Raw genomic sequence first — 22,174 nt, 5'->3', positions numbered from 1 at the left:
AGACAAGGAGAACAGAATGGTATGCAGTTTTAGAGATCAGGTAAACTAATCACTGTACTTCAAAAATGGAATCATTTTAATTATAAATATGTCACTATAAAAATCATTTCAACAAACTTTCAAAATAGTAATAAAAACCACCATTTATTGAGATTATATCATTTCCCAGGAATTTACACACTTCATCACAAACCCTCTTAGCATGTAATTGTTGTTAGTTCCATTGTGCAGTTGAAGAAGAGTGTAAGAGAATGTATAACTTTCCTGGGGTCACACAGTTCAAAAGTCAATAGAACCAGAACACATACCCAAGGTCACCTGACATCAAAACTGTGCTCCTCAAAAACCAATGCAATGCACCTAAGATATCAAAAAATAAAAATAAAAAAAAATAAAAAGCTGGGCTCCTTCTCCTACATTATGACATCGTGATAAAAAAAAGACAGAATCACATTTTCTCTATCAGGCATATGCCCAAAGAAAATTACTGCATAAGTAATTTAAGTATAAAGAAGGAAAAAGCATTTGCCTAATGTTGCTGTACCTCTATGGCATGATATTGTCACTCATTCCTTAAATAAATATTTCAGAGTTTACTATTTGCAAAATAGAAAGACACTTGTTAAAACTTTTTAAGTGAATATTTTATTCATTTTCATTTTTGCTTATGTAATGCAAGGACTCAGCTCCCACTCCCCGCACAATAATGCAGGATATGGTGAGGCCAAAAAGGAACACCAACAGAACCACAGATAGGGCAGTCATACCTCTATATTCTCGCTGGTGGCTGGGTTGGAGACACAGGAAACAGGAGCCACATATTCCTCAATCTGTTGTCCACTTATCTGCCAACCAACCAATCCCCCAACACAGCCATGGCAGTTATATTAGTGGCCAATGGCTAACTGGCAACAGCTAATGGCCACCCAGCCACAGCGGGTGGCCATCTGATCACAGCTGACGACCATCCAATAACCAAGCCATCACCTTACCCCATGAGGCCGAGAGCCTGGAAACTGCTCTCCTGGCTCTGTCCCCACACTCCACCCCTCCAGGGTCTCGCCTCACAATCTACGCAACAAGCATCTTCCCCGTGGGGTCCTGTGTGAGGAACCTGGAGGTGGATGCAATATCCTGGGCACAGCCAGGCTTTCTCTGGGTACCATCAGTTATTCTGGGCACAGCCAGGATTTCTCAGGGTACTCCAGTCTTTCTGGGCACAGCCAGGGTTCTCAGGGTACCATTCTGGAACAACAGTGGCTCACAGTCTAGGTGCCTACATATTCTCGATGATGGCCATTCGAGACACAGGAAGCAACTATCAGCATGCACCCAAACAAGGGGTCTTCCTGCACCACAGTCTCGCTGGCAATCTGGCGAGACACAGGAAGCAAACATGCGCCAGTTCCACTACATGGTGGTACGTTCCCAAGCAAACAGTCAAGCAGTCCATCAAATCAGGGATGGAAGGCAATTCCCCATAGTCCACAGTCATTCGCCAGGGCTGTGCGTTGGCTGCACAACGTGTGCCCTCTCCACAGGGCGAGGGCTCCACGTCCTCCCCAACCTGGGGATGAGGGACGACCTTGACCTCACCCACATCCTCCACCGAAGACTCAGCAAGCGTTTCCTCCTGGGACTACAAGTCCCGCATCTGGACTGCCTCAGCAAGCACTTCCCAGCCCACAAGGCTGCAACGACCTTCACTTTCTCCGGCCTATGCTGGTTGGAGAACCGTCCGTGTCTTCCCACCCCTCCAAGGGGGTTCAGCTCATGAGAACAGCGGCCACCGGGCACCACACGCTGTGTGGGGGCCACAGGTCCTCCTGCCCAGGGACAGATGACTCCGTTACCTGACCAGGAGAACCCTGCTCACTGCGCCATGTGTCATGCAGGGACTCAGCTCCCCCACCCCGCACAAGAACGCAGGATAAGCTGAGGCCAAAAAGGAACCCCCACGGAGCCATAGATAGGGGAGTCATACCACTATATTCTTGCTGGCAGCTGGGTTGGAGACACAGGAATCAGGAGCCACATGATCTGCAATCTGCCATCCACTACTCTGCCAACCAACCAACCCCCTCCCCCCCCACCCCACCCCGCACAGCCACGAAGTTATATTAGTGTCCAATGGCTAACCGGCAACAGCTGATGGCCACCCAGCCACAGCAGGTGGGCCATCTGATCACAGCTGATGTCCATCCAATAACCGAGCCAGTACCTTTCCACAGGAGGCCGAGAGCCTGGAAACTGCTCTCCTGGCTCTGTCCCCACAGCTTATTTACCTTGTTACTGCATTTTGTGACTCAGGTTTACTTAAAAAATGATGATGAAAAAGCCACAAAAGTATAGTAAGTTCTATATACTAGCTAGCACTCAGTAGTCTAAATATACATTCTAAAATGGAACAGTGCTGCTCCCTATTTGCAATCAACAGGACTAAACTCTCTAGAATCCGGAATGAACATACGTGTGGTTATTTGCAGGTCTAAATTCTACGTCCACATGCTTAATCTGCTCACTTGGATCCACAACTTCTATTTGGATTTTAATAAACTTAAACTCTCAAACTTCCTATTTCCATTTTCCTATGAAAGTTTGAATCTCTACAAGCATAAAACATATCAAACATAATGGTTAATGGGTGGATCTCTTTAGAAGTATTCACTAACCTACATGAAAGTGCTGATCTTTGACCATTCTTGACAGATAAAAAAGATACCGTCATGTGCTTCATTCTACACTTAAGAATTACATATTTTCTGAGTTTGGGCTTAGTATCCAGATTGCTAGCCAACCCTTGATCTTCACTGCGTTCCAAAAGCTCCAGCACCAAAAGCCAGGGACCAGAGTCCTAATAAGGACACTGTCACTTAGGTTTGTGACCATGAGTAAATTACGCTCAGAGCCGCCACAGCTTCCCTTCCTGAAACCTGGGACTACAACCCCCGCTTGAATTTACAAGTTTGTTATTAGGATATCCTGGTGTAATTCAGGTTTCATAGATTTCAAGCATTTCCACGTGTAGGAAAATGGTTTGTATCTTGCTTTGCTTTGCAACCTCCACTGTACGCTGCAACCTGAAAGAGGAGACAGCAGCATTTTGTGTTTCTTAATTGGATTAGATGAAGTCTGAGATATAACTCTGTAACAACCCGTTTGTGTTCCTGGGGATGCTGCCTAACTGTGTCCCTTAAGCTGTCTCATCTATAAAACTGGTAATGAAGGGGCAGCCACTTGCTTTTGGCTCCTGCTAATTGGTTCCATGCAGGGAAATAAGCCCACTGTTGTGAAATGCTTTCTGATTTCTTTTTTTTTTTTTTTAACTTTTATTTATTTAAGTGAGTTTTTCCAGGACCCATCAGTTCCAAGTCAAGTAGTTGTTTCAATCTAGTTCTGGAGTACGCAGCTCACAGTGGCCCATGCGGGGATCGAACCGGCAAGCTTGTTGTTAAGAGCACCACACTCTAACCAACTGAGCTAACCGGCCACCCCTCTGATTTCTTTTTAAATTAAGAAAACTGTAAATATGAATTGGGGAGTAAAGTGTCCTAATATTTTTAGGTGTCGGCTACAAACTCTTCTTGTTTTATTCGATTTTCCTTTGCTTTTTATTTTTTTCAGCACAATTCAGGATAAAAAAAAAAAAACTAAAACTAAAACACTGGGCTGCCCATTTACAACTTCAAACGTGCCTGACACATTGTCAGTGCTAAACAATTTACTGAATGAATGCCCTCCAGATAATTAAAAGAAGATTTCAGAGTATTTTGAGTAGTTCATTTCTTGCTTTGTGTTTTCTGACTGTTTCCAATTTTCTTAAAGAGCTGATTTTTATTTGTTCAGATTAGGTGCCTAAAGTAAGCCTCTTCAAGTACACAACATAAAAATGATCCTTCACCTGTCCCTCTTATGAGTAAAATCAGCAAACACATAATAAACGTGTCTTGGGAGCAGGTTCACAAGGCGGTGAAGAATTTTATCACTGAACTGCTTGAAGGACGGACCCCAACTTTCAGGCGCACCAGGGTGGAGGTGATAAACTCCTCACCAACACAAACATCTCAGTAGTCCAAATCACCCTCTCATCTTACACCCTTAGATTTGTGGTGCTTTAAATGTAAGCACGTTTATTTCTGTTTTGCAGGACCAGGTAAATGTTCTCTCTTCTGTACATAAATTCCCTTCCCTCTGCCCTCTCAACAAATCACATGAAGAGCAATGCTTATATGTGAGAAGCAGAAGAGGCTCATGGACATTTCAATAACGAAGACTTGGTGTCATGCATCAACCTAATCATCTTCTATGTAATGAATGATGCAACCTATGGTACAGCTGTGCAGAGCCTTAAAGACATGCTGCTTAGATCTGGTGATAAACCCAGACACTTGACATCTGTCTGACCCACATTTAATTGGCACTCACAGAAACAATTTACCAAGTATTCCAAAGCATCCAAATACGAGCACGCCACCAACACTTGACAAGTGTCCACTAATTCTGATAATAGCATCATTATCATTGTGAATTCTACCCCCCAGTAATTTGCGCCACAAATAGGAATAGATGATTAGAAATAAAAGCTTGCTGCTTGAACACAATATTAAAACTAATACATCAAGTTGATATTTTGCCCATCGATGTTGTCAGACTTCACAAATATTGACCAGAAAAGTGTCTATGTCTATGGAATGGAAAAGTAAATTCATTTACCAAAAAATAAATTAGACACCAAGTTTTCCAAAATAAAGCAAAAGAATCAAATCACCCATTATCTCTCTTCCATTAAATTTTATATAGCATTGGATAATTTATTGTGCGACTTGACAATCAAAAATAAACAAATGATGATAATGTGACAGGATTTGAGAGGGAAAGAGAAGGAAGGAATTGCTTTTGTTTCTATTACCTGGCTTCTAGAAGTATCAGAGTTAATACCATTACAGGGAACACTTTTCAATTATAATTAAATGTGAACTTTATAAACAAGGTTGTACCCTACCTACGTTCAAGTCCCATAAACCAGAAACAAACCAACAACAATAAACAAAGAAGCAATACTGTGGAAATCCTGCCTTGTCTCTATAAGGGAAGACTCAAGAGCCACTGAGTCATTTTTAATATCTAATTTTAGAATGCCTGGTATTTGAGAATGTTTTAATTATTATTAAAACATATTATTCTTATTATAAGAGAAGGAACAAACGAGCAGGAAGGAGGCAGAAACCAGCTTAGCCATCATCACCTCATCCAAAAGGAGATTAGAAACAGCCAGTTACAAGAGACAAGAGGAAAATGATTCATGGATAGTAATCAAGCAACAGCTGAAAGAGTGGCATAAAAAGACCAAAACACCTTTTTTTTTTTTTAACGTACAGGCACAATTTCAGGGCACCATTTCTTAAGTACTCTTTACATGCTTTGACACCTTAAGAGCATTTTTCTACTACAGTCTAGTGAAAACAGCTAAAATAAAATATTTATAATGATCCAATTCCAACGACTTTTTTCACAACTTTACTAGAGTTTTATTTCATATCATAAAATTCACCTATTTCAAATGTACAATTCAGTGATTTTTGGTAAATTTAGTGAGTGGTGCAACCATCACCATAAATTCAGTTTGAGAATATTTTCATGACCCTAATAAGATCCCTGATGTTTATTTACATTAATTCAATTCCCACCCACAGGCAACCACTAATCTACTTTCCTTTTTTGATAGAGATTTGCCTTTTCTGGGCATTTCACATAAATGGAATCAATCATATGCTATACATACCATCACTTTCTAAACATGTAACTTTGGTGAAGTCATTTAACTTTGCTATACCTTATTTTCACACAATAATCATACCTACACCTCACAGAGCTATTATAAGGAATAAATGAAATAATCATGTGAAATGCTTAGAACACTGGCAGGCCCATAGCAAGTGCACTAGACACTAACCGCGAAAGTAATTACTACTCTACTACTCGTTGCTGCAATTCTCCAGTTTTTATGCCAGTAGAGCCTCAAATTCCACATGTCCAGAAAGTGAACTCATATTATCTCTCCCTTCAAAACTGCTTTCCTCCTAAGTCCCTTCACACAGCGAATAGTATGAGTATCCAGATAGTCATCAGAAACTTCAAAAAAGTCTTAAACTCTTTCTCACCCATTCTTACATCCAGCCAGCAAATTTTAGAGTCCTCTTTACTCCCTTCATTCCCTCAGCTTTAGTTACAGCTCTCAAAATTTTTGTTTCTGATTTAGTGCAGAAGCTTCCTGCCTGTTCTACCTTCCACTGGTTCTTCCTCTCATCTATGCATCTTACTTCTGTCACAGGATCCTCTCTTAAAATACAAGTCTGATCATTTCTCTCCCCTTGAAGAGCTCCCCTGCTGGCTTTCAGTTTAGCTCCTCAGCTATTCACCCAGGGCCCCTCACAAGTCGATTTCTACCTACTCTGTATTTCCATCTCTGGCCACTCTCCAGAATATACCCTTGGTACCAGTCCTGAATAACCTGCAGTTTTCTGAATGTATGAGCCCGTACCGTGTTTCCCCCAAAATAAGACCTAGCCAGACAATCAGCTTTAATGCATCTTTTGGAGCAAAAATTAATATAAGACCCGGTCTTATTTTAGTGTAAGACCAGATCTTAGTATAAAATAGAATAGAATAAAATAGAATAGAATAGAATAGATAGAATACCGGGTATAATATAATATAATCCCGGGCCTTATGTTAATTTTTGCTCCAAAAGACGCATTAGAGCTGATGGTCCGGCTTGGTCTTACTTTCAGGGAAACACGGTATTAGGGCTTCAGGGAGGCTAGTCAATTCACAGTATCTCCAAGACTGCCATTTGCCTTTCCCTAGTCCTAGGACAAGTCTCACTTTATTACATTTCCTAGATTACCTAGCATGATTTGGAGGTGTCTCCTCTGTCCAGAGCTGAATGAGATAATATACAAAAAGACACTCTCACAGTGTCATCAACTCAATGAGGTGGCTCTTCTTGAGCCCAAGTTCAGCACCACTTGAACTTAATTAGGGGTGGGAGTAGGGAAAGTATGGAAGAGGAAGGGGTTGAGTGGGGAAGGGAGGACAAACAGAAAGGAACCGGGTAGAGGAAGGAGAAGAGAAGATATGAAAGGACAGGAAGGGAGAAGGGAAAATGGGAGAAGATAAAGATCAAGGGTGCTGAGGACAAAGCCTGACCAAGGAGAAACAGGAAAAAAGGACAGGACCCATTTCTCTGTGGGGAGGCTTTTCTTTTGGGCATGAGTTTAAATAAAACATAATGAACCCTTTCTTTTACTCCTGCCTGTGCCGATAACCATACAATTTTCCTTTCTATTCTTCAGTTTCTGAAACACTACCACTCACAATGATTCTAGCCCTAAAATGGAGGGAAAATGTACACACTTCCATCTGCTGGAGATAACATTTCATTTCCTTTCTAAAGCATTCTCCATATTTACTGTCAATCAACCAAGAGTTACTTTTCAGGTTTTCCATCTGTTTTCATTTTTTTTCTTTTCTTTCATCAGGATCCATGGAAAACTAGATTTATTTCAATATGCCTCAAGTATCAAAGATATTTGGGTACAAGAATCAGAGTTAAAAAAGGTATTAGAAATTACCCAGATCAGTGGTTTCCAACATGTTCTCCACTGACTTCTTTAAGTCTATCCGTCCACGCTCAACCCAAGTCTATCCATCCACGGTTTCGAATAATTTCTATGCCGAACTTTGTGTTAGCCGCCTATGCAGTCCTGTACTGGGTAACTGTGAGGTTTTAATGGAAGTCAATGGTGAATTCTGATTATGAACTTCCTTGTCTCTTCTGGGCTTGAAGATAACTGACTGCAGCCAAATCCCTCAAGTTTAGAGAGGTGGAATCCCAAGAAATAATACACCTCTCCACTCTTGATGACTTTTACTTTCTACCTTATTTCTTTACAGGATCTTAATAAATGTCTTCTTGTCCTTTCAGGGTTCTCATCCTGTGATGCACAAAGAGAATTTAAGGAATCTGTGAGCTTGGATGGAAAAAAAAGTACATCTCAGTTTTCACTAGTCCTAAGGAAACGTAGCTCTGCCTTTAATTATAAATAAAGCCAACAAACCACAGCAGTGATTTTATCACCAGTAAGAATCACAGATGCTTTTCTATCACAGGACAGTTGTTGCAAATTTCTTTAAAAATCATTTACACTCATCACTACCCTGGCAGTTAATTGATCTGCCACTGGGTTTTGTTACTAAATGGATTAATAAAGAAGAATATGTATAACTACACAATGGCTTAGAATTTCAGTATTCTGATCAATATATTTCCATTTTTTGGCTTCTATGTGCTTTATGTTACGCACTTAAGACAATTTTGGGGGAAGAAGTCCATAGGTTTTACCAGATGGCCAAATGGATGCATGACAAAAAACAAGCTGCTTTGAAAGCAAATTTGATTCAGATTCATCTTTGTGTACCCAGCAATAACAGGATGGGATAAACAGAAAATAAATACCTACTTGAGTAAATGTGCAAGTTCACACATTTGGCGGGAGAAAACAGGATTCAAACTCAGATCTCCTGAACTCTCACCTATTCTAATACTTTCTTTCATGGGGTGGAGTCAGAAGCCTGAGCTCCAAGTACCTGTGGGTTCAAACCTGATTCATCCTTTAATGACCTGATGACCTTACGCAATTTGCTTAACTTCAACGAGCGAGTTTCCTTGTTCATAGTAACTGCCTTATTGGGTCTGAGGAGTAACTGAAATAAAATATGTAAAGAACTTACTGACATTCTACACATAACATAATTATTAAAAAGACATAATAATTAACTTGATGCCTAAATATTTTATGGAGTGTTATTATTTTTATTTCCTATTATTTTTATTTCCGTATCACTTTACCATCTAAAAGTTCTTCACTTGCCCGTATGATGCCACTCCAGAGACCCCTCAAAAATCAGAGCGTGCTTTATTCTCAAAAAAAATTCGTGGCTCAGGAAGATGTGAAGCTAGGAGCCAGCGCGCCGTCTCCCTGCTCCGTGTGCCCCTCTTCAGACTACTCCATCAGAAACTTCACTAATAAGACCATCTATGAACTCTGCAACACAAAGTCCCACGACCTGCTCCTGCCTCATTATCTGCTAGGCCAGGAATCACCGTCCTAGGCAGCTTGCTTTTTTGCATCTACCATTCACCATGCTGAAGACACACGTAAAACTCTGCAGTCACAATGTTGAGGTTTGCACCATTCTAACAAGCTCACGCTCCCTGCATAAATCCTTTTCCAGTCTCTCCAAAGATATCAGTTCTTTCAGGCCCCCACTGTATATTCTCGTACTCCTGCAAAGTGTTCATTCATGGAGGAAACCAAAATAGGTAACAACGGTCCGGCAAGTTTTTGAGATCCTTGAGACCAGATACCACATGATTCACCCTTTGTATGCTAGTCCACTAATATAGTGCCAGACAGATTTGATAGAAAATTAAAGTGTATGAAAGCGAATTGGATTTCATACTCCCAGCAACCGTATGAGATCAGGAATTGCGGTCCTCTTCACAGATGAGCAAACCCAGGTTCACACAAGTCACAGACAGACTTGACCACTGCCAGAAAGTTAAAAAAATTGAAGAATAAACCCAAGCACACCTATGAGTCAATGATCCGTCACACCGTGTTTCTCTTCTCTTCAACAAACAACCCATTTACTTAGCCCAGTTTCTCAATTTCTTATTCTGTTGGAGAATTAAAATCCCTAACTTCTAAATATTTCTTTTCTAATGCATTATTCATTTATCACGTTCATAATGGTCATGATTTGATTTAGGTACATGACAGGTGAACTGGAAACGACTTGAGATGGGAATATAGGTCTACACAGAAGAGGAAGAAGCATCCGTATAGGAGCAAGAGCCTACGCCTGTTTGCAGCAATCACCGGAGACTAAGCAAAAGAGAACCTGACAACCAGACCCAAGAGGAACAATTAAATGGGAGAGTGCAATGTAGTTTGAACCTCTGTAGGAGAAAACAGAGCATCCATGTTGGAAGCCACATTTTCCTTGACATTAGCTCAAAATCACCACTGTGATTAGAACAGGACCAAATAGAGGTCTAGATTACGTAGGACATGAATCCCTGCGGGGGGAGAGGGGGCGGGAAGGCAACTGTGCCTCAACTGAACACACAGCACCAAGCAAAACCTTTAAACCTGAAACGTGAGTTGGGAGGGAAACTTCAGTGTAAACACTGGTTTTATGGATACACGTTTAACAGTACACATTTTCCTATTACTCCCATAAAGTATTTCACTAATACCCAAATACCTCCAAGCCCTACATAATGTAAGTGCTGCCTGGACACGTTCACATATCACCATCTCTTTGGCTCACAGCTATATCAGCCGTTCACCACTTACATGTTGAAAAAACTACCGAAGTGCAACAGGCTTAGAACTGCCGCCAACAAATTTACTGCCTCTGTATTATTTGTAAATTGATTGTTTCTTCTTTGGCTTATGGCAAATAGAGGATTGCATATAAATGCATATATATTACATATCTACTCGTAAAATTTTAACATTAGGATTGAACTTTCCCCAAACTCAGATTATGATACCCTTTAAACAAGCATTACAATAGATGTTTGATTTAATATGTCTCCTTTGGGCTTAATTTTTTTTAATTGATTTCACCAGTTCCAGGTCAAAACCTTTCTACCTAAATGTTTGCTTTTATAGAAATTGTTTATTACCTGGCTTATGAATTAAGAAATTTTTATAGGCTCTTATTGAAAATCAAAATAACTGGTTTTTTGGTGCTGTTTTTAACTAAAACAGGTCGTTATTGGCTAAAATGTCTTCCACTTATTTATCACAGCTTACAATTTCATTTCATATGCATACATTTCATATGCATAGAAGTTATTTTTCAAATTTGCTATTGGAAATAACACCAAAGGCAGCATTTTCCACTCAATAAGGATTAATCTAGTTACTAGTTTAAATATGCAAACCAACCTTCAAACTACAAATTTTGAAAAGCCAGGCATTACTGTTTCGTAAAACTCACACTTCTAGCCCTATATATATATAAGTCAAGGACATTCTTGAAAAGTGTAAGAATCAGATTTAATCGTGCAGTAGGCAACCCTGGTCCCGACACTGATTTTTCTACCTGAAGACAACCATATCCAAACTGCAACCGTTTGACAAATGGGGACTCTCAAAAGATTGTGGAGGATAGCAATCCAGTTCAAAGCAGAAACATACGGCCTTTTTCCTTGCCAATAAGAAAAAAACTCTCGCGGCAGTACATTATCGAACACATTTTACCAAGGGTGCCTCCTGGGGAGCCCAAAGAACAAAAAAAGCATCAAGATGAGGCTGTCAACAACCAAGCAGTGATGCAGAGTCACTTTGCAGGTGTCAAAACCTCAATCCCAGAAAATGAGGACCAGTGGGCAGACCACAGGAGAAAATGGATACCAGAAGAATACCAAACAGCTGCTTAGGGCTGAGCTGAAGCAAGGCAGATACCCATGGGGAGGTCAAGCAAAACACTTGCAGAGCACATTGAAGCAGCGCCTGAAACAATGTAACAAAGCAGCAGACAGCTGGGCAACAACTGCTTAGAAATGCAGGCTTGCAGCTAAAGGGGCAGGGGGGGCCAGGTTCACAAACAGCTACACAAGCCTCCTAGAGGCAGCCACTCTGAGCTGAAGCAGCAGGCACTTCCTGCAGGCCAAATGTGAGTGCCAAGGCCACCTGGAGGGGCCGACAGCACCGGGCACACAAAGACTTACTGTTGCAGGAAACCCACTGCTCACCTACACACTCAGGATCCAGGGACTAGTTAGGACAAAATCTGTAATGATCGCAGAGGTGTGCGGTCCAAGCCATCTAGTCACTTACTGCTGGCCTAGATTCCCAGGCAGCATGTTTGCAGAGTTCTACAAAAATCACAGGCGAGTGCTGACGTACAATCAAGTTTGACATCTCTTAAGTCTGACCTTGAGCTTTAACTCATAACAATTATATCTTGGACCTGTGTTTCCCATCTAATGTCAGGAACCGCTGAGAGTACCTAGGTACCATGTTTCCCCGAAAATAAGACCTCACCAGAAAATAAGCCCTAGCATGCATGATTTTTCAGGATGACATCCCCTGAACATAAGCCATAATGCGTCTTTTGGAGCAAAACTTAATATAAGACCCGGTTGTATTTTCAGGGAAACACGGTAGATACGCTCTTGGAATACTCAGTAAAATTGCTGGAAGAGTGGCAAAAGTATGTTTTTCCATTTAGATCAGGGGGTGGCAAACTCTTTCAGTGAAGGGCCAAGTACACATTTTAGGCTTTGCAAGCCTCAATCAAGGTCCCTGTTGGAACTACTCAACTCTGCCATTGTAAAAAGCAGCCAAGACAACACATACACAAACAGGTATAGCTGCTTAAAGAAACAAACAAACAAAAAAAGGTTAAAAAACAAAACAAAACAGGCTGCAGGGTGGATCTGGCTCACAGGCTGTACTGCCCGTTCCCATTTTAAATAAGAAACCAAAATACACACACACGCCTATATACCTACCTCACGTGGGTGACCACCTCATAACTGAGTAAGGCCATGTACTTCTGAGATTGCATTTAAGATCAAATCGGCACCAAAGAGGACTACTCAAATTATCAAGGGTATTAAGAATAGACTGGAAGTGGACATCATGGGTTCTGTGGACATCTTTATTTTCACCTTCTTCCCAGAATACTTTGCTTTACCTTCTAACAGAGCCCCTTTCCAGTGGTCAACTTACTGCACGTGATGTGGGACAGGCAACCCTGCATGTTCTCCACTCATATGCCAGACCATAGGTACAGGCACGTGGCTCAGGCCTGGCCAAAATACCCCAGAATCCCCCTAGCCAGTGACTTGTGTTTCGGGGATGAGCTTATAAGCTAAGTCAGGATAAGTAAGGTCCTCCCCTGGAGCATTTCTGGGAGAGCTAGGGAAGAAACCATCATGGCCACCATGACCATGGTGGCCAGACCAAGAGACAAAGAGAAAACAATCAAGTCCTTCTGGCCTCAGAAGAATGCGCCCTTGTTTGCATTCAGACAAACAAGAGGCGCAGCTACCTTCCCCGAATTGGGCTTATGTCACTTACAACCAAGAGTCCTTATGATCAAAATAAATAATATTCTAGCGCGCGCACACACATGCGCACGCGCACACACACAAACACACACACACACAAAAGGCCAGTGACAATGGTTAGCAGGTCAAAGCAGCAATACAGGCACAGCAAACTCCACAGGCCCCACTCCAAATACCTGTTGTGGGCAGAGATGTTCTCACATCTCACCTCTCGCCTCTTAATTACTGAGGAAAACAGGCCCATCCTTCCAGCATCCTTCACCCAAAAGTGATCTTGTTTCCTTTTTTACCCACTTATCTAAGGTAGAAATCCAGGATTAGTCTTTAACTCCTCCAACCCTCCACATTCAGCTAGTTCCCAAGTGATTTCGGATTCTCTTCACCTTTCTATTTCTAATACACTCACATTTCTTTTTCACTTCTTTTCCTTCCTTATTTTGACCCTCACCACCACTAGGAATACAAATCCTCTCATATACTCCTATATAGCTAATATAATCCTGTAATGGACAAATTTCTTGTCTCTCGGCTTTGGATTTTACCGCACTTCAAACAATTCTTCAAATTTTATCCTGGAACGTAAGATCCTCTGTGACCTGGTTCCCAACCAACCTTGCCAAGTCATCTTTCTTCCCTCCCTCCCCCACCCTCTCCTCTAGCTTTATGCTCCGGCTCTTTAGCTACCATGCCTTTCTCTTCCTGCATATTTCCCCCAAATATTCCTCCCACTCTCTCATCTTTATTAAGCTCAATCTTATTTTTTTCAGGAGTCAGTTCTCATAAGTGCCTCCCTTACCGCTCCCTCCCAGTCTGTGTCAAGTGCCCTCTTAGGTACTCACTTAGAATCATATAAGCATGTCTCTATTTCGGATAAACTGTTTACTTGGTCTCCCCACCAGATTCCAAGCTCTTTGAAATTACATAGACTACATCTTCTTCTGGGTTGGTGCCCCCAATATTTAACACGGTTCCTGACACAGCTAAGCATTTACAAATGCTTGCTAAAGGAATACAGAAATATAGCTCCTAACATGAGCTCAAAGCAACCTACACCGATGCTTTCTTGGGACGTAGCATATTTCTAGATAAGAATGACTTAACACTTTTAAATCAAAGGCCAATGCCTATTTGAGCTGATTTCCTGAATGTAAAATAAACCATATTCAAATCTTTCTCCCAAACTTTGAATAGAATTATCATATTTTTACACTATAATTTGCAGAAATCAGACTACTTAAAGGTTGCTAAACACACCCTTGCTTTTCCTTTCTTCCCATCACTTCTAGTAACAATAGTCATTTTTGGCCTCTGAAGTAAGTGCTCAGAATACATAACAAAACAATTTACAATGTCATTGCTAAATACCATTAAAACTTTTGGTTGACATGTGTCTAAAGACAATTATCGACTTATCATTTTTGTTGCTTTCTTAATTTCCATTTATCTCCTTTTTCTAGTTATCAAAGCTGATACAGAATGTAAGTTAGTATGTGAAAACTGTCAATGAATTAGCAGCAACTGATTTTCTGGGGGAATCAGAAATGAATGAAACCCAGTAATATTTTACAGAAAAACCATTCATTAGTTTCCATTTACTCAAGAGTTTGAGAGAGAACACCACTACAGTTTTCAATTATAGCTGCAGTGTTACTTTGGGCTATTTCTACCAATTTCAGTCTATTCTGGTAAACTCTTACTAAATACACAAATACCATGCAGACATACACAAAAGAATCCCTTCAAATGTGGTAGGTAAGCTGCATGTAAAACATTGACTATTTTTATATAGACTTCCAAAGATGCTTCAAGAAAAAATATTCAGGCCAACTACTGATTTGTGTTTAAATTTTTATTCAGGTTTAGAGAAAAAGTTTAAATAATGTTCTTGTCAAATCTACGATTTACAGGAAATCTCTGAACTTCATTTTCAATTAGTTTTCATAAACAATGGTGGGACAAAAAGAAATAAAAATGAAAACTTTAACTTAAGATTATGCTTAGTATTAAAAATAATTTTAGCTTTCAAATGTCATCCACGTTCTACCTTAAATCTATAAGGTTTGCGGTATACGAATAAACTAACATTAAACTTAGTAACTCTCATGCTTCAGTTTTAAAAATAAACCCAACTCCCCTCCCCAAAATAATACATTCGCAAAATTCAAATTCCAAGTACACAAAGATGAGCATATGGGTGTTTATTATGACAGTCTTTTTTTTAATATAAGCAAACTGCTGAGACAGGTTAGTTAGCACGTTGCTAGGTTGAGGGGGGCTGGGGGGAGAAGGTCCCTGGTGGAATAAACAAAAAAAGCAGCCATATCCTGAAACTCCAGGTTCTGGAGTATCTCTACCACTCCAGGACAAAGATATGAAAACGTACCTTGAGGTTATCTCAAATCCCTTTTGGCTGGACAAAGCAGCAGATCTGATAGATAGGAATGGATTATTTCGTTACTCCCTTCAGGATGGGCAAACAGGACAAACCTGATAAATGAATTCCATTAGAACTATCCAGCACCCTTCCCCAAGCAGGCAACGGAAGAACGGAAGGTATAAAAGTAAGAACTTTTGTCTCAGTCACTGGGCACCCCCATTCAGGACCCCCTCCCACTTGGGAGCTGCAATCTCTTCACCTGCCTCTAATAAACTGTCTTCCTTTACAACTTTTTGCCCCTCCCTGGTCCGTGTGTCCATTCTTCGGTCTCATGAAACAGGATCCCAGCCCACACCCAGAAACTGTCGGCAGATCTAACATCATTTACTTCATTTGGGGGCTCGTCCGGGATTGATGGAGAGATAAATATTATCTGTGCGCCTTTCTACTTGCCCACCCTACGGGCCTTCATCATTTTTGTCTCCTTTTCCTATCGCACATACAGTAGGCCTCCATCAGCCATTTAAATGTGAAAAGCACAGCTGCTACTCTCAAGACTCTGAGGGCAGGTCTTGCAGGAGGGCTCTGGTTGATCCCCTCCGGCACTGAACCAGAGGAATGTCAGCCGCAGTCAAACTGCCTTCTCTTGCGTTCTCTCTCGGATGGAGTAAAGCCCAAAGATAGCACACAGTTGAGAATGGCCCTTGGCAGCATTTGCGGGACTCTGACCGTCACTACTCTCCTCTGCAGTGTGGCCCAAAGGCTCCCTGGGTCTTCCCCCAACCCGAATGCCCATAAGGGTGCCATTTGGAGGCTCGCTCCTCCTCTCTCTGCTATTTTCTCCTATTCTTTCTGCTGCCTTTTCCTTTCCACGAGGAGACTGAATACTGGTGTGTGGCCAGGACTGTGGGCCTTTGCGGAAAACTAAGGGATCCTGGTCGTAGCTACTCTGCGGTGGGTCCCAAAGGTCCCTCCTGTCCCTTCCCAGCCCGACTGCCCGTAAGGGTGCCAGCAGGATGACTCCTTTGTCTCTGCTGTTTTTTCATCCAGTCACTATCTCTCCCTAGTTCTTCAGACGTTGGTCTGGGGTTCCTTCTCTGTGAGACCTCCTCAAAACTCTCCAGTAACATATTCTAACAAGCCAGCAAGGAGGTAAGCCCTTTTTGGGGACCCCAAAACCTCTCGCTCAGTTTCCTATACCTCTTTTGTTTGCCGTCCTCTGCGGGCACGGGCCAGACAGTTAAATGGCCATTAGGGTGTCCACCGCTTGAAAACTCCGGTGACTGGATAACCCAGTCTTGCAACAGGTCATTTAGGACCTGCTGGGTTCAAGACAAATCTAAGCACCAATGAGGTCTGTGTTTGTATAGCATAATGTCTCTCTGGAGACTTGATTTTTCTTCTCCTCTGTTCTGTCACTGTACTCCTCTGGGGACCTCGTGGCTTCTCTGCTGCCTGGCTCCGCCCCCAGCTCGGCACCGATGCAGCGACAGCTGAGAGGGAGGGGTCACAAGAGCGTAGCTCCTCCGGAGCACCACCTACCAGGCCACCTAAGCCACCACCAGGCAAAGTTTTCAATGAGGACTAACATATTCCGGATTCGCCTTTCCTTAAGGAAGCAGCCTTATCTGAAGCGTTTTGGGGCTTCAGATACCTCTTTTTGTCCCCCCTCACATATTGGGCTTCAGAGCCTCCTTCCACTCCCTCTTGCCTAGGCCGTATGCCTTCCCCACAAGCTTTAAGTATATACTCCTTCCTTAAACATCTTTATTTAGAAGACCACTACTATATTAATCATGCCATCAATTGTTGTGATGCCCAGAGTCGGGACATACACCCCTCTACCTTAAGGGACCTCATTATCAGCCACGGCCTTTATCGGCCTGTGGGCCAGTGCCTGTGGGCCAGGCGGGGACACAATACACACGGATTTGGGTAGGCGCCCACTGGAGCCATGGGCTGGCCTGCCCAGTAAGCACGACTAATCCTGGCATTCCATGTCTCCCCACTCGCTCCGGAATTGGTCGTGTGATGTTCGTGGCCCATGCGTCTGTGGGACGCCCTAGAGCAAGTTGTGGGAGATGAATTGCAAAGGGACGCTTTTCTGTTCTTCCTCCCTTCCAGATGGGCAATCAGCCCTCACGCGCCTACACCCCCCTGAATTGCATCTTGAAACACTGGGACAAATTTGACCCTCACACTTTGAAGAAGCGGTGCCTAGTTTTCTTTTGTTCAGAGGTTTGGCCCAAATACACGTTAGAAGATGGGGACACTGGCCTTCTGAGGGAAGTAGTAATTACAATATTATCACACAGCTAGACCTGTTTTGCAGACAGGAGGGCAAATGGTCAGAAGTTCCATATGTCCAGGCTTTTTTCGCCCTGAGGGACAACCCAGATCTTACAAAAGGTAGAGTTGACACGGTTCTTAGGGACGTGATCTCTTGCCTCCCTCCTCCTGAGGAGACCCCTTCTAAGGGGACTCCTCCTAGGGAGACTCCTTCTAAGAAGACTCTCCCTGGGGAGATCCCTTCTGGGGGGACTCCTCCTAAGGGGACTCCTCCTGGGGAAGAATCTCCCTAAGGAGACTCCTCCTAAAGGGACTCCTCCAAAGGAACCTCTAGTGGGAACCTCCTGAGGAGAACCCATCTCCTAATCCACCTATAAACAGGAATGACTGAGGCTGACGTAACTGAAGGAAAAAGTAGCATTTTTAAAAACCAAGCAGCTAATTCTCAAGCCACACACCTACCCCGCCTTACTCCGCTATTCTAAGTCCTGCAGGGACCACTCGCAGTGGGATTCATTGTAAGGGAAATTACCTTTAGATTGGAGTCCCAGAGTACTAACATTCTAAATAAGCCTACTTTTAAAGTCATGTTATCTCTGTTACAGAATTTGTCAAGAAAATAGCTTAGATTAAATATCTAGGTATTTCAAAAAAACAAAATGCTGAGGTGTCAATTATTAGATAGGTCTAAGTTCATCTATTTCTAGCTTCTTATCACAGGAATGTTAAGAGAGAAATTACGACCTGTTAATAAATATATCTTATATTTTATTACAAAAGCCTATGCTTTTAAAGGTTGCCAAATATATTCCTGGATTTGCCAGTGGAAGTGCTAATTGCTTGCTTTGGGTTGTCAGTAGAAATTAAGGTTTTGAAGGTTATGGATTCTAACATGGAAGAAAAAGGTGTGTGTTTTCAAGGAAGGTATAAAGCATAGAAATACATTTTGAAGGTACTGAAAGAAAGCAGTTTGTCCTAAAGACGGTTGCTTCTAAATGAGTGAAGAGACAAACTTAAGAGGGACTGGGAAAGTTGTCAAGTGTATTTTCTCAATCAGGTCCTTAGGTATTCAAAAATTAAACCTAAAAACTAAGTTTTGATAATAGTTAAGTAAACTTTTATATTGTAGAACTGCTAGAGTTCATATACCTTCCTCAGTATCAGCTATAGGCCAATATAAGGAAGCTTGGCCTGATGTTTTCCCCTAACTGGCAGGGAATTCTAATAGTTACGGTCCACTATTGCATCCCTGATTAAGAGACTCAGATCCTAGAGAAGGCCAGGAATTTAAATGTCTTTAACAACCAAGACAGAAAAACGAGGAATAAAGGAACAGTGAGACCAGAGGATAAGAACAGAGACATGCCAGACTTTTGGCCACAGTTATAGACAACCCAGGGCTAAAGCCACCTCAAGGCACCCTAAAAGCCCCAGAAGAGGAAACGCCAGACAAAAGGAGCCTAGTCTGGATGCGCAAGCCCAGATCACTGGAATAAGGAGTGCCCTAGTCCTCCAAAACAGCCGTGCCCCCCGTACAGACAAAAGGGCACTAAAGGAGGGAGTACCCTTTGTTCTGAAGGGAGCAGGAACCAATCCCCTCCCCCAAAATGGCTGTCATCCCTGTTTGGCCTGAAGTTCCCAGTGGCTCCCACGCTGTTCTCATCACAGGGGGTAAAACTGCAGGTGACCCTGATGTGGCAGATAAGCCTATTAATATCCCAACTGATATAGAAGCCATTTATTCTGTCTCACTGCTCACTCTGGGCCTTTTTCCTCTAAAAACTGCTTGGTTGCAAAGATAAAGACAGCCCCCAGATTTGGCTCATTTTACTCAGCCTGTTTCTTATCATTGGCCTATACCTTTAAAAAAAAAAAAAAGTAAAATAAACAAATTAAACTTAAAAAGGACTCTGGAACTATTTAAGTAAGGAACTAGACCTAGTAGCACGTGGCTGGCCAGCTTGTCTCCAGGCCATAGCTACAGCTGCCCTCCTGGTTCCTGAAGCCACCAAGCTCACGATGGGACAGGACTTAACTTTCTTTGTCCCCCATCACATTCGAGGACTTTTAAATACTAACAGTCACTGGCTCACTGATAGCCTCCATCTGCGACATCAGGCCCTCTTATTAGAAAGTCCTGTAATACAGACCTGCTCCACCCTTAATCCTGTGGCATTCCTCCCAGAGATGGAGGAAGAATTAACTGCCAACAAGTTTTAATTAATATAAACCTGTGCTGCCAGAGCAGATTTACAAGAAAATACCCCTAGACAACCCAGACTGGACACTCTTCACTGATGAGAGCTCTTTTATAAAAAATGACATACAAAAGGCTGGATATGCTATATAGTTACCCTACATAATATCTTAGAAAATACAAACCTTCCCTCTGGGGCTGCTCCAATCTACCTCACAGGCCGTCCACGCCATGAGTTAGGACAGGTCAGAAAAACAGTTCTCAAAAACAGAGCTGCCATACATTATCTACTTCTCAAACACAGTCAAGGATGCAAAAAGTTTAAAGGGTTATGCTGTTTCAATCTCTCTGATAATTCACAATTAATTAAAGATAAAGCTCAACAAATTCATAATATAGGTTCCACTATTAAACTAAGAACAAGATTCTTTACCTTCCTTACTTCCTGGCTTCCCAGGTTAGCAGGACTTAAGGAAACTTTTCTCATTTTTCTTTTCTCCATTATTATAGGTATTACCTCATGCTGTTGCCTATAATGCATCTCAGCTCACAGACTACCCACTGGTTGGCTGTGATGGCCTACAGGACAACAACCACCTCCTCTGGATCTGTTCATCTACCGGGGACCCTTAGAGAGGCCTCTGGACAAGCCCTAGCTGCCGGTCTCTTTCTACTACACCCCTCCTCAGCCTCAAGTAGCCAGAGCGGTTGTCGCCCCTATTCCCTAACAGCAGTTAGGGTTTCGCCTTCAGAGGGGGGATTGAGACAGGTTAGTGAACACGTTGCTAGGTAGACAGGGAGGTCTCTGGTGGAATAAACAAAAAAGCAGCCATATCCTGAAACTCCAGGTTCTGGAATGTCTCCTTGACTCCAGGACAGACACAAGAGAATACACCTTGAGGTTAACAGATAATCTCAAATCCCTTCTGGCAGGACAAAGGAGCAGGTCTCATACATAGGAATGGGTTATTTCGTTAATCCCTTCAGGATGAACAGGACAAACCTGATAAATGAATTCCATTAGAAGGCTCCTGCCCCTTTCCCCAAGTAGGCAAGGGAAGGTATAACAGTAAGAAATTTGTCTCAGTCACTGGGCTTCCCAGTTTCGGGCACCCCCCTCCCGCTCGCGAACTGCAACTTCTGCCTCTAATAAACGATCTTTTTTTACAACTCTTTGCCTCTCCCTGGTCCTTGTGTCCATTCTTCGGTCTCACGAGACACAATCCTGGCCCACACCCAGAAACCGTCGGCAGACCCAACATCATTTACTTCACTGCTATTTGAAAACACACACCAAAAATTCTGCATGCAATCAAAATATACTGAAGAATTTTTTTAAAACACTGACGAGCTACTACCACAAACAGAGTTGAATTCAGAAGATTCCCATTGTAACAGCCTGTCTTGATTTCACCTGAAGAAGCTGAAGATCATTTGCTGCTCTGGTTCCAATTCACAAAGTTATCAATTAAAACTATCCATCTGTCCATTGCAGTACCTCTGTTTTGCCCTCCCAAAGAAAGTTTATCCAAATTTCTGCATAATCATCCTTCCTCTGGACCATAAAAGGAGAGTATGTTTCATAAAGCAAGAAAGGAGCAAAATCCTCTTCAACTTCTCTCAATTTCACCAACGCTCACTTTGTAGGAATGGCATACTTACCCTTCCCATCCAGTCCCTCACCCTGAAGAGACCCAAGTGCTAGTCTTTTCGTTCAGTCCTAAAAATCAATTGCTTAGTGATTACCAGAGGATAAGGAGAGAGGGTAAATGGTAGATGAGAGTAAATGGGATCAAACATGGTGATGGAAGGAGAACTGACTGAGTGGTGAACACACAATGTAATATACAGATGATGTATTACTGAATGGTACACCTGAAACCTATGTAACCTTACTAACCATTGTCACCCAAATAAACTTTAATTAAAAAAAGAAGAAGAAAGGAAAAAAATCAATTGCTGTGGCATGTTTAACAAGGTTTTAAATTATTTGTTTCTTGTACTGATTTAAGTTAATTCCAGAGAGTTGAGAATCATCCTGCAACAACCATTTGTTGTTTTCCTTTACTTTATTAAAAACAGTATGACTGATTTTTTTCTTTAACCCATCAGCAACAGAATCTGGTTTATTAAAAACAGGGTGAATTTTCACCTG

The 22,174-nt window shown here is 42.0% G+C and overlaps 1 protein-coding gene and 1 non-coding gene across 2 annotated transcripts in view; both read right to left on the bottom strand.

The window, feature by feature from the left end:
* The window catches only part of TMTC2 (transmembrane O-mannosyltransferase targeting cadherins 2), a 399,668-nt gene that overhangs the window by 362,926 nt on the left and 14,568 nt on the right, over positions 1–22,174 (bottom strand). The window lies entirely within an intron of this gene.
* Positions 3,417–3,490, bottom strand: TRNAK-CUU (transfer RNA lysine (anticodon CUU)). Its single transcript has one exon. It is a non-coding gene; the product is annotated as a tRNA-Lys (tRNA).

This window comes from Rhinolophus ferrumequinum, chromosome 10, assembly GCF_004115265.2.
Source record: "Rhinolophus ferrumequinum isolate MPI-CBG mRhiFer1 chromosome 10, mRhiFer1_v1.p, whole genome shotgun sequence".
Classification (NCBI taxonomy): domain Eukaryota; kingdom Metazoa; phylum Chordata; class Mammalia; order Chiroptera; family Rhinolophidae; genus Rhinolophus; species Rhinolophus ferrumequinum.
This window is presented reverse-complemented; position numbering and strand designations above follow the sequence as displayed.